The sequence below is a fragment of the Triturus cristatus genome, chromosome 12 (assembly GCF_964204655.1).
Source record: "Triturus cristatus chromosome 12, aTriCri1.1, whole genome shotgun sequence".
NCBI classification, from domain to species: domain Eukaryota; kingdom Metazoa; phylum Chordata; class Amphibia; order Caudata; family Salamandridae; genus Triturus; species Triturus cristatus.
In genome coordinates, this window is record NC_140595.1 from 715,230,193 (window position 1) to 715,241,187 (window position 10,995).

General features: G+C 48.5%; 2 non-coding genes across 2 annotated transcripts; one reads left to right on the top strand and one right to left on the bottom strand.

The window, feature by feature from the left end:
• Positions 1–2,426: 2,426 nt before the first annotated feature.
• TRNAL-AAG (transfer RNA leucine (anticodon AAG)) lies at positions 2,427–2,508 on the top strand. Its single transcript has one exon. It is a non-coding gene; the product is annotated as a tRNA-Leu (tRNA).
• A 396-nt stretch (positions 2,509–2,904) lies between these two features.
• TRNAS-UGA (transfer RNA serine (anticodon UGA)) lies at positions 2,905–2,986 on the bottom strand. The gene has a single exon. It is a non-coding gene; the product is annotated as a tRNA-Ser (tRNA).
• Positions 2,987–10,995: the final 8,009 nt, after the last annotated feature.

Below are 10,995 nucleotides of genomic sequence, written 5' to 3' on the forward strand. Positions count from 1 at the left end.
GCGCATCCTCCCAAAACCACATGTGCGCATCCTCTTAAAACCACATGTGCGTATCCTCCTGAAACCACATGTGCACATCCTCCTAAAAACACATGTGCGCATGCTCCTAAAACCACATGTGCGCATCCTCCCAAAACCACATGTGCGCATCCTCCTGAAACCACATGTGAGCATGCTCCTAAAACCACATGTGCACATTCTCCTAAAACCACAAGTGTGCATCCTCCTAAAACCACATGTGTGCATTCTCCTAAAACCACATGTGCGCATCCTCCTAAAACCGCATGTGCGCATCCTCCTAAAACCACATGTGCACATTCTCCTAAAACCACAAGTGTGCATCCTCCTAAAACCGCATGTGCGCATGCTCCTAAAACCAAATGTGCGCATCCTTCTAAAACCACATGTGTGCATGCTCCTAAAACCACAAGTGTGCATCCTCCTAGAACCTAGTCCAATACAGTCTCTGGAGTAGAAAGGGCTTTAGGGGTCTGGGGCGGATGATGTTTAGCGGTGGTGGGGGATTTTTTAGGTGCCGGGGAAGGGTGATGTTTAGGGGTGATGAGTATTTTTTTAGGGTTCATGGATAGGTGTAATTTAGGGGTTGTAAGGACTGAAGGATAGTTAGGATGAGGTTGCAGCAGACCGGCGGGTTGGCTAATTTTGCTTGGGCACAAATAAAACACTGCTGTACAAAGTTCTTTAAAGAAGTTGTTATGTCTCCATAACAAATATTGTATTTTCCCATAGCTCAGGTGATCAGGCACAAGAAAACCCCGATCCCATGGCCGGCTGCCAAATCCATAGACCTCGCTTTAATACTGGCTAAGCACCAAGTTACACTTAATTGGAAAAACTCACAAGGACCTCAAATAGCCAGATGGTGAACTGTGCGGAATATGAGAGTATCAATCTCCTTAGGGACGCCAGTAGAGGGGGGAGCATGCTAGACGTGAGGTGGGTCTTGGACGGCATATTGGAGGTGCTGCGATCAGAGCTAGATAGCTCAATAGATGAATCTCCCCCGATACAGCGAGGATCTGACTAGGTCATTGAGGCTCTAGGGTGCAGACCAGCATGAACCCTACCTGCCCCGACCTCTAGGGACTCACGGATACAACCAATTTTCAACCAACCTGCTTACTGCCTCCGCTGCGCACTATGGTGGGAGACCATAATACCTTGCTACATCACTAACATAACCTTTGGGCACTGTGGGACCAGGCATGAGAAAGGGGGTTGGAGGGATGTTATATTAGTGCGTTAATTATTGTTATTGAGTATATATTATACACTGATGTTATTAGCTACTAAAGGGCATGCCACGCTGTAAACGCTAACATTTGCGTCAGGACCATGTACTGTGCAACAGGGAACACGCTATGCCATATGCCTGGCCTTCTACATGTAGGGAACGCTATGTACATGAAAACTATGGCCAATATTAGCCATGTGTTGTTTATTGGGAAATGCAAGGGGAGTGCAGGACCTCTCCCGGAAGCTGCTCTAAGAATGTGTGCCTTTGTCTTCCTGTGTGCACCGCAAGCACTGCCGGGCATGCATGTTAATTGCCACAAACGTACACACACTTTTTTGTAGGCCCCACTTGTTTATAAATTAAATTAAAGTGCATCAATAATTTAATTAATTACTATTCAAGCCACTCCTTAGAGCTCAAATACCACGTTCAATGCCAAATCTACTGCTAGACTTGTCATTACTGCCACACGCTCCATTGTAGTAATGTGCTATAATATGTCGCATGGTGAAACACTTTTAAGATCCCAAAGGCGAGACCGATTGCATTGCAAATGCTTGTTGGGCTTTCAGTGTCACTTCTACCTTTTTAATGTGAACTCTAAGACCGGAGCATGCAGAGTATTGTTGGCTAGAAGCATGCACAGCAGACGGTGAAGATGCCACAGAAGACATGACGTCACTTTAAAGCTAAGGGTATGTTGGGGGGGGGGGGGGGTCTGGCTGGGTCAATAGTGCCGATGTCATCAATCTTCTGTTATCCTTTTTTTATTGGATCACGCCCTAATAAATCGCCCGTCAGTATGGACAATTGTTTCATTAGAAAATGATCGAGTCGCGCTCGCGTTGCCATATTTAGAGCTGGTGTCTCTACGTTGGTTTGGAAAGTAATTTCTCAGAAAGTCTTGTCTTTTACAGTAACTGCTGTAGACTCGAGCTGCCGGGAGAAGACTGCGGTGAGTGGGTGAGAGAGATAACCTTCAAATACTATTACTCAGCAGTCACCCGCCCTTTTTCCCTCCAACGGCTTAGCTATATGACTTACCCGCCCTCCTCAAGTTGTGAACCTGTTCTTTAAGGTGGTTTCTCGACTCGACTACTCCAACTCTATTTCGTATATCTCCATTTTTTTCTGATTTTGATCTCAACAGAGCTCAGTTTGGCTGTATGGTAGCGTGGCCGAGCGGTCTAAGGCGCTGGATTAAGGCTCCAGTCTCTCCGGAGGCGTGGGTTCAAATCCCACCGCTGCCACGATTTTATTTTTATTTTTATTTTTAACTAACTCTTACTGATGCGACTCGCTGCGTTCACTTTGGTCCCTCCTCCAGACATACTATGCCAGCACGTCCCTAATTGTAAAAGTTACAGTCTTACTCTAAATAAATTGCTTATCTGTGGACTCCAGTGAATCGCCTGATGTGTGCTTCTGTTACAGCGGCATTTTACTTCAGTCAGCACAGACTGTCGTCAAAAGCATTGTTTAATAAATATTAATATGTTCTCTCTGCGTTGCCACACTGCCCTTTGTGCAAGAAAGGAACGAACCTCTGCTAAGTAAACATTTAAAAGTAAATTATGAAGGGAGTTCTAGCTTCACAAGTTAAACTTAAGGTCAATGTGTTTTCCAGAGTTATTTCAAAACTTTTGCGTAGTCGGCAGGATTCGAACCTGCGCGGGGAGACCCCAATGGATTTCAAGTCCATCGCCTTAACCGCTCGGCCACGACTACCTACGTGCATCAACACAGCCTGTATTGTATAATACAAAACTGTGATGAACACCACATGAGTATCAACTAGGTAAGATTGTTAACAGTGTATAAGGGCCCATCTCTCTGCGTTTTTTTGCAAGAACCAAATTCAGCTCTGCCTGAGGTCAGAGGTCTTTAATTTATTTTTGCTCAGAAAACCCCTAAATTAAATGATTTGAAGTTGGGACCCCAACAAAACTTTATGGCAATGATTTCAGGAGGGGTAGGGTCAGGGCTGACCACAGTGGGCTGGGTTTGTGAGATCATTTCAGGGTTACTTTTTCTGTACCTCATAATCCACACTAAATGAAAACCTATAAAATAGTAAATACAGAAAACAAAAACAGAAATTCATCAGCAAACACTGCTCCCCATAATTGGTCCGGAATGCAACAGCACTCGCTGCACTAATGGTAGCGGCGACTCAGAGTAGCAGTCTGTCTTGTGTGCCTCTTCCACCCCTTCCCCACCATGCTTGGCCATTACTCCAAGCTTAAAAGAGGCTCCCAGTCACTTTCAGACCAAAACTAGCTCCAACATGTTGCCCCCTCTGCAGGCTGAGTGCCCTCAACTCTAACGCTACCAAGAATATAAGCCCCATGGCCCTTTTGTAAAGTAAGACAGCCATAATTGTGATGCAATGGGCAATTCACACTCCTGGGCCCCAGGGGCACTGCACCTGCTTCACTAATGATGGCTACTTCCTTCAAAGCGGACCATCTCCTCAGCCCTTTGTTAAAATCAGGGGTCCTGTCTTGTCCCATCCGACTTCCTGCTATTACTCTGAGGCCCAAGCTGAGGTATCTCCTCTCCATCAATATTACCCTCCCATGTGCCACTGCTGCGAGGTCCAACGCAACAGTGACACTGCAACATTCACTAGGTCCTACTGAAAGCAAAGAACAATAGTAAAAAAGCCATCATTTGAGTTTAGTTGACCCTTCAAACCACTGGGCTCCAGTGCCACTGCATCTGCAGTAGACCTGGGCAGCAAACTCAACTCCGCTCATGGAATTTGCAGAGTTTACCCTACTCCATGCTCCGTGTAGAGCGCAGAGTTCTGAAAAACTCTACTGCGCGAAAGGGAATTTTTTCTCTCTTGCAGCTCACCTAAATTCAGTTGGCGAGTGAGGAAAATCCAATGCTTGACCAGCTCCTGGTGAGATTTCTCAACGTGGGCGGTCGCAACAGATAGAAAGGAGGAAGCTGATGCTCAAGTAGAACATTTACTTGAGCGGAAGAAAGAAGATGCACCCTCTTGTGCTGCACGTGGTGCAGTTTGCGCTGATTTTACATCGCGGGACAAACACCCGGCGCAAAAAATCAGTGTGACTTAACTCACTCCGCCGCTTGTGGAACTCCGCGTGTTAAATGGTAGCGGCAGTTTCAGTCGATAACCTTTCAAGTATTTGCCCGGCGGTAATCGCCTCTCATACCACTCGATGATTTTACCAATAAAAGAGGCAGGCGCCGGAGACTGGAAGGCAGGAAACAAAGTTTTATTCCGTCGGAGCAGAACACATCAGATCAGACAGCAAGGTATCGTCACGAGGTGCTCTAACTGCATCTCTGAGACCTGGTCTCTTATACACTGGTTTACTGCTTTATTATACATAGTACATTCTTGAGATTCCCTTGATGCGCGGGGGAAATATCCCCTGAAGCCCCGGTTCAGATCCGATCCCACACATAGATACAGTAGAAGTTCCCACCCCATCCACAGTAGGAGATGGCTATTGCGCAGCAGGGTATTCCGCCAATTCCTGGGGGGGTGTGTGACCGGTCGGGTCTCAGGGAGTAGGGGCTTTGATCTACTGTAATCCCTTTGATGTGGGGTGTTTCCCTTACAGTAGGGGCAATAAACTGTATCCGCAGGGCTAGGTGATGGCCTGGGACCAGTTCAGACAATGGGGCGCAGAGGAAGGGGGTTATCAAAGGAGAGGCATGACCATGTATGGGTTGTCGGTCGGAAGTGGTTCCGTAGCAGGGTCGCGCAGAAGGAGAGGGTTTATGGCCTGTATGAGAGAGCGGGGGTGGCCGGCGCGCGGGGGATGCTCGCAGCGCCGGGGGAAAGAGCTGGCAATCGAGAGTGAGCGGGGAGAGAGAGTGGGGTGCCTAAAATGGCGACCGTGCATTGGCTATGCGTGGCGCTGGGGAGAGGCAAGATGGCGCAGATAATGTTCAGTTTGCACGCTAAATTTCCACAGTCCTCCCTTTTAACATATCTCGCCAGCTTGTCCGGCCAATATTCACCTTTGTTAGCCTTTCAGTTACAGTATCGTCAATGTTCGTCATACATTTAAAGATACAGAGTCTTCAGGGTAGGCAGGAGTAATCTGACACATTTGTACATTGTCTCATACAGTTTGATAAAGTAGGCGAGGAGGAAGTACATTCAAAGTTGCAGTATAGTCATGTACATGGCTGGTGTTGTATGAATGTTACTATACAAAGTTACATTTTCTTAACTTCTCAGTGTACAGTCGGAAGTGATTGATGCAACATCATGAAGAAGATAGTTAATATAATAAGGTGGTTGGGAGAGGATTTTCAACTTTGACATGGGTCCTTCTTTCCAGTGTCCTTGTTTTATAAAGAGCTATCACTGGTAAGCTCTCATTGTTGTTCTTCTTTCGTTGGCACTGTTGAGCACCGGCGGTGGAGCTAAGGTCCAGCTCAAATCCGATTTCTCACGTGGCAGGGTGTGACCACTCACTGTTCTTTGATCACAGTCCTGTTCCTTAACACAGTTCACCACAGGTACTTTGAGACAGGGTGCCGGCCTTTTGTTCCTCGGTAGTAGGTCAAAGTCATAGTCCAAATGAAAGAGGAAGAGAGAATGGGGTGGCGTGGGATCGGATCAAAAATGCGGACCAAGGAGAGCAGAATCTTTCAGCACTGGGCCCATCAATCGGGCCCGACGGGTTGAGACTTCAGGCACGCTGGTCAGTGGGCAGGGGCCTCGATGTAGCCCTTCGCGCTTATCGTTCTGATAATGGTGTCTCGTCTCACACCCTTTTTGCTTCGTCGCTTCCCCCTTGGTCGATGTCCTAGATGCTTTATGATCCGCAGCCAGACTGTGCGTCACGTCCGACCCCTCTCTTCCGATGGCTGCAGGTTATCCTTGAATAGGTTCTAAGAAACGAAAGTCTTAGGGATTTTGGCAGGAAAGACATTTACATACTTCATTCTCTCTCCCAACCACTGAGTAGTTGCGGAAATGCTCTTATCTGTTACTATATGATTGGTGTCTATTAACTCTGGTGTTAAGGTGCGTGTTACTAATCTATTAATTACTGCTGTGGTGCAGGGTTCTGTGGGTGTCCCTGTCCATCGTCTGGCCTTCTAGGTGTCAGTTTCTGCGCCCTATAATACAAGGTTTGGTAATACCCGTAAGTGTGAGGTGCTACGGTCATGCGTTCACGAGTATCTTTTTCATACAGTAGGTGACCCTTTATCAGTTTAAAACAGGGCCATCAGCTGTTTCGTTCGGGATACTCTGAGACGGCTAGTATAGGGCTGGAGTTATCTTTGGGAGAACAGGGTGCTTTAGACATTCTATTTCGGGCTAATTGGTCAGGGGTAATTCTGGGCGGTGGAGATGGTGTCCCTTAAGAACAAAAACCACTGACATATAGTCCCCGTGTTGAGGGTCAGATTGGGAGACATCAGTCGTCTTACCTGTCCTTTCCTTCTCAGCCGATTAGGCTTAACGTTTGTAAAAAGGAGAGGTAGTAACGTGGTAAAGTATGGTCGTTTTTGTTTCTGTCAATTTGTTCGAACACCACTGTGTTCAGGCCAATTATACACTTACCAAAGAGGTGTATGTCGTTAATTTATTCAAGAAGAAAAGAGGGCAAGAAAGAGCCTTTTGCGAGGGAGGGGGAGAGAGAGTGAGAGAGAGAGAGAGAGAGAGAGAGAGAGAGAGAGAGAGAGAGAGAGAGAGAGAGAGAGAGAGACGTGTGCATAGGGAGAGAGAGTGAGAGAGAGAGAGAGAGAGAGAGAGAGAGAGAGAGAGAGAGAGACGTGTGCATCAAGTAGGCTATTTTGGCATACATACGACACAAAACGAGAGAGAGAGAGATGGGTAAGATAATAGGCCACTTGGTGCACACACAACATGGAGTAGCATGGGTCTGTTCCATGTAAGAAAACACAAGCGGGGAAAAGGCATAAATTCGGTGATCACGTACACACAAATGCCGGATAGGGTGTGACAGTACATGCATCAAGACGGAGACTCAGGGCTGTGTCGAGCACGGGGACCTCTCCTTTCCTGTCCTCTATTCCTATGCATGCTGCGTACCTTTAGTATCTTGTAGTTTTATCTTATGGGTTGTCTGACCCTTTATTCTCCTCCCTTTGATCGGTGGACGCGCACTTCAATCATACAATGACGCTCTCTTCAAGTGACCCGAACATGAAATGCATACACATTCATATCGTATAATCGTAGTACACACGCACAATCATATCATACAGTTTTTCATGTTCCCAATGGTGGTCTGTAATTTTACGCACTATCTCACAACTTTTGTCTATGTTTTCCCTGATATTAAACTTGGTGCGGTCCATGTCCACTCCACTCTTCAGTCGGAACTTCTTCGTGACCTATAGAGGGGAAAATAAGAGGGGAGGGGAGGTGCAGTATTCAAAATACCCCAGCGCGCGCAGACACGAAAAGTTCTACCTACCATGTACCAGGCTAGCCGCAGGGGTGGGTAATACCACGGACCTATTATTCTTTAGTTCGAGGCAAAGATGCTCTAGTTCATTCATCTCCTAAATTCGGGTTCCCTGGTCGTGCATGTATTTCTCAATTGGTCGTGTATTATGGTGCAGGATACCATACCTTGCGTGCGACATATACCTCAAGTTATAGTTCATTATTGATTTGACAATTCTTGGAAAAAGGGGGGGGGCAGGCGTGATGGGTACAAATTCCGTTAAACAAAAATATTTTAGGCAAATTGAGTCCGTATTATCTGTATGCTTTTGCTTAGGAGTGACAATCTTTTATTTAAAAGAGAAACCTTCAACAACCCAGATGATTAGTCATGACACTGATTCCGTAATTCCTTTTTAAGAAGCCCTTTATTTAAAACAATGTCAGTGTAGAAATACGGGCCTACAGCCGCTATAGGCCGGCCACGGTGCGAGAGGCGTCGAGCAACGTGAGCAACACTAGATTAACATAAAAATCGGTTCCCCCCCCCCCCTCTCCCCCACCATCATGTGTGAAAGCATCGCATACATATATTTATATATCTCTTTTTAACACAAATGTCACGTGGCTGGAACGCCACAAGGAGTTGTAGGCCACTCCTACATCAGCGCCATCTTGGGGCGGGGTCGGGCCAGTGCACAGTCTAAGTCTTTCCATGAATTAGCTGTTGAACCAGAATTCCTTTCGGTAGTTCGAGAACTTTCGTTAGCGTCAACTTTGCGTCAGCATGGCGTCACTGCAACCTTGTAGCAATGCCACGGTTTGTTCTTAGGGCGGGGCAGCAGGCGGGTTCTTCCGCCGACGCTTTACTGTCTCACTGCATCAAGCGGAGGCAAGGTGGCTGCCGCCCGGGGGCAAAAAGAGCAATGGTGGTGGTTTTGTCCTTATCGGAAGTCCGCAGGAGTCGAATGTCAAATGACTCCAACCAATTCTGCAAGGCTGAGGGGAGCGTTCTGTCAAGGGTAAGGCCCATGCCCTAGCAAGCAAGCTTTCGAGTCCAGAATAGTCTCACGGTGGGGCAGGCCTGGAACCGGAGGGGTCAACCGCCGGAGTTCAAGGGCAGCAGTAGCAGCAGCTCTTCGGTACAGTCACCGGAGAGGAGCAAGCAGCAGTAACAGCGGCAGTTCGGATGGTACCGCCACCGGGGTGATTCCAGTAGCAGTGACGACAGCAGTTTGGATGGTATCACCACCGGGGTGGGTCCCCGATTACCTTGCTGCGGGGGCCCACTCCTCACGTCGGGTGCTAGCGGCAGTCCTGGTGAACCCGGTGCTTGGGTGGTTGCCTGGCGGCCGCGTGCAGGGGTGCCGGCTCAGCCGAACGGCGATTGAAGTGGCAGGGCGCAACTCAGCTGGCTGACGTGTGAAAGATGCGGTTGGGGTGCCCTCATCTGCTGGCGAGCCTCCACCTGGGGAGGTGGGGGAGGCCCGTCCGCGTCGCCTCCCCCCGCCAGGGCACCCTCCGTTATTGAAGGAAGAAGTGACTGGGAAGATCCGCACAGCGTGCCAGGGTGAAATTCAGTAGGCCGATGAAAAAGATGGCTGGGTGCAGCTTAGCTGGCCGGCGAGTTAAAGACGGTTGGGTGCAGCTTAGCTGGTCGGCGAATTAAAGACGGTTGGGGTGCAACTTAGCTGGTCGGCGAATTAAAGACGGTTGGGGTGCAACTTAGCTGGCCGGTGAGTCAAAGACGGTTGGGGTGCCCGGCGAGCCTCCACCTGGGGAGGTGGGGGAGGCCCGTCCGCGTCGCCTCCCCCCGCCAGGGCACCAGCCCTCATTAAAGAAAGAAGAAGAGAAAGCGGAAAGGCCCGCACAGCGTGGCGGGCTCCGCCTTGGTGTTGCCAGAACTTCGGCGCTTCGTATAGCCTCCGGCCTATTCGCACAATCACCCGCCACTGATGTCAAGGGATTTTTGCATGGCTTTTATAGCCCAAAGTCAACTAAGAGGGACCGCCCAAAACAGGCCAATGTTGCAATTTCGAGGAAGGAGAGGCGAGGACGGTGTCACGTGGACGTTAAGGCTTTGGGATGGAGGTTGCAGCAGACTGTCATGTAAATAGTTGTTTTAAAACGTGTTTTAACCTGTTTACCCTGTTGGTGTGTTTGTTATATCCTATAAGTTATTAAAATGTTATAACTACATTACTTCGTTGGAGTGTTTGTACATATTTGTAGTCTGATGACGAGCACAAGGAGGTTACTGTGCAATCGGAAAAATAACATAGCCCAATTGTGCGCGATCTAGCCCAAGTTTGGTGACGTCGATGGTGGGTGTCAGCAGGCTTCCGTTTGTGCGGGATTTTGTCATGCTTATTGGGCGGGGTGGGCAGCAGGGCAGACATGTTTAGGTAGCGAGAGTAATGGAGTCGGGCTACCTCGCGGTCGTCTCGACCGTGAGCTTGACTCCTTCCCTTGGTTTCATATGTCCCACAAAGGGCTAACTCCTAGCGTTATTTTAGTTTTTGTAAGGTCAAAAAGGATCCTACCAGTGCCTTTACTATCTTGTCGATTCCTGTTCGTTCATCCTTAGTTAATCGATTCATTCTGGTGGACTCTTTCTTTCCTATCTCATGGTCGTCTAGCGTTGTAGTCGACGTTGGGTTCGGCACAAGAGGCTCAGCCGGCGCGGAGGCCGTGAGGGCCGAGGCCCCTGTACTGCTTTCGCTCGTGTTCGGGGGTTGTGGGTGTTGCACTATTGATTGGGAGGGTGCATACGGAGGGGGCATGTAAATGATCGGGGGGCCTAACAGTAGTTCGTCATTCGTTCGTTGCTTGGAGGACAATTCAGGGTAGAGCGAAGAAGGGGTCCTAACAGCGTACTGGCCTGAGGTTTCGGGCTCCTGTCTTAGTTTAGTTTCCCTTCTCTCCTTTATGTCTTCTCCTAACTTTCTAGCGGCAAGGTGAGCTGCCTTTCGTCATTCCTTTTCTGCTTTTACTTCTTCCCTCTTTTTCCGTTGCGTCGCTTCTTTGCGCCACATGCCGATACTGTCAAGCATAGTAGGCGTCGTCTTATTGCTACGCAGAGCTATTTCTAGCGCTTCTATCTTATGGTCGTCGAAGGATCCCATCAGTGGCCACTGACTCTCGGGGTCCTTCTTTGTATATTTATGCCATAGCTTGGTATAAGCTACGGCGACTAGTCCATATTTAGTGAACATGTCCTTATTAGGGGTGCCCTCCAGTGGAGCCGGATGGTTCACCTCTAATAAGCGGTCCGGGCAGAACCAACTACCAATCAGTGGGGAGAAGATAGGCATGACGGGTT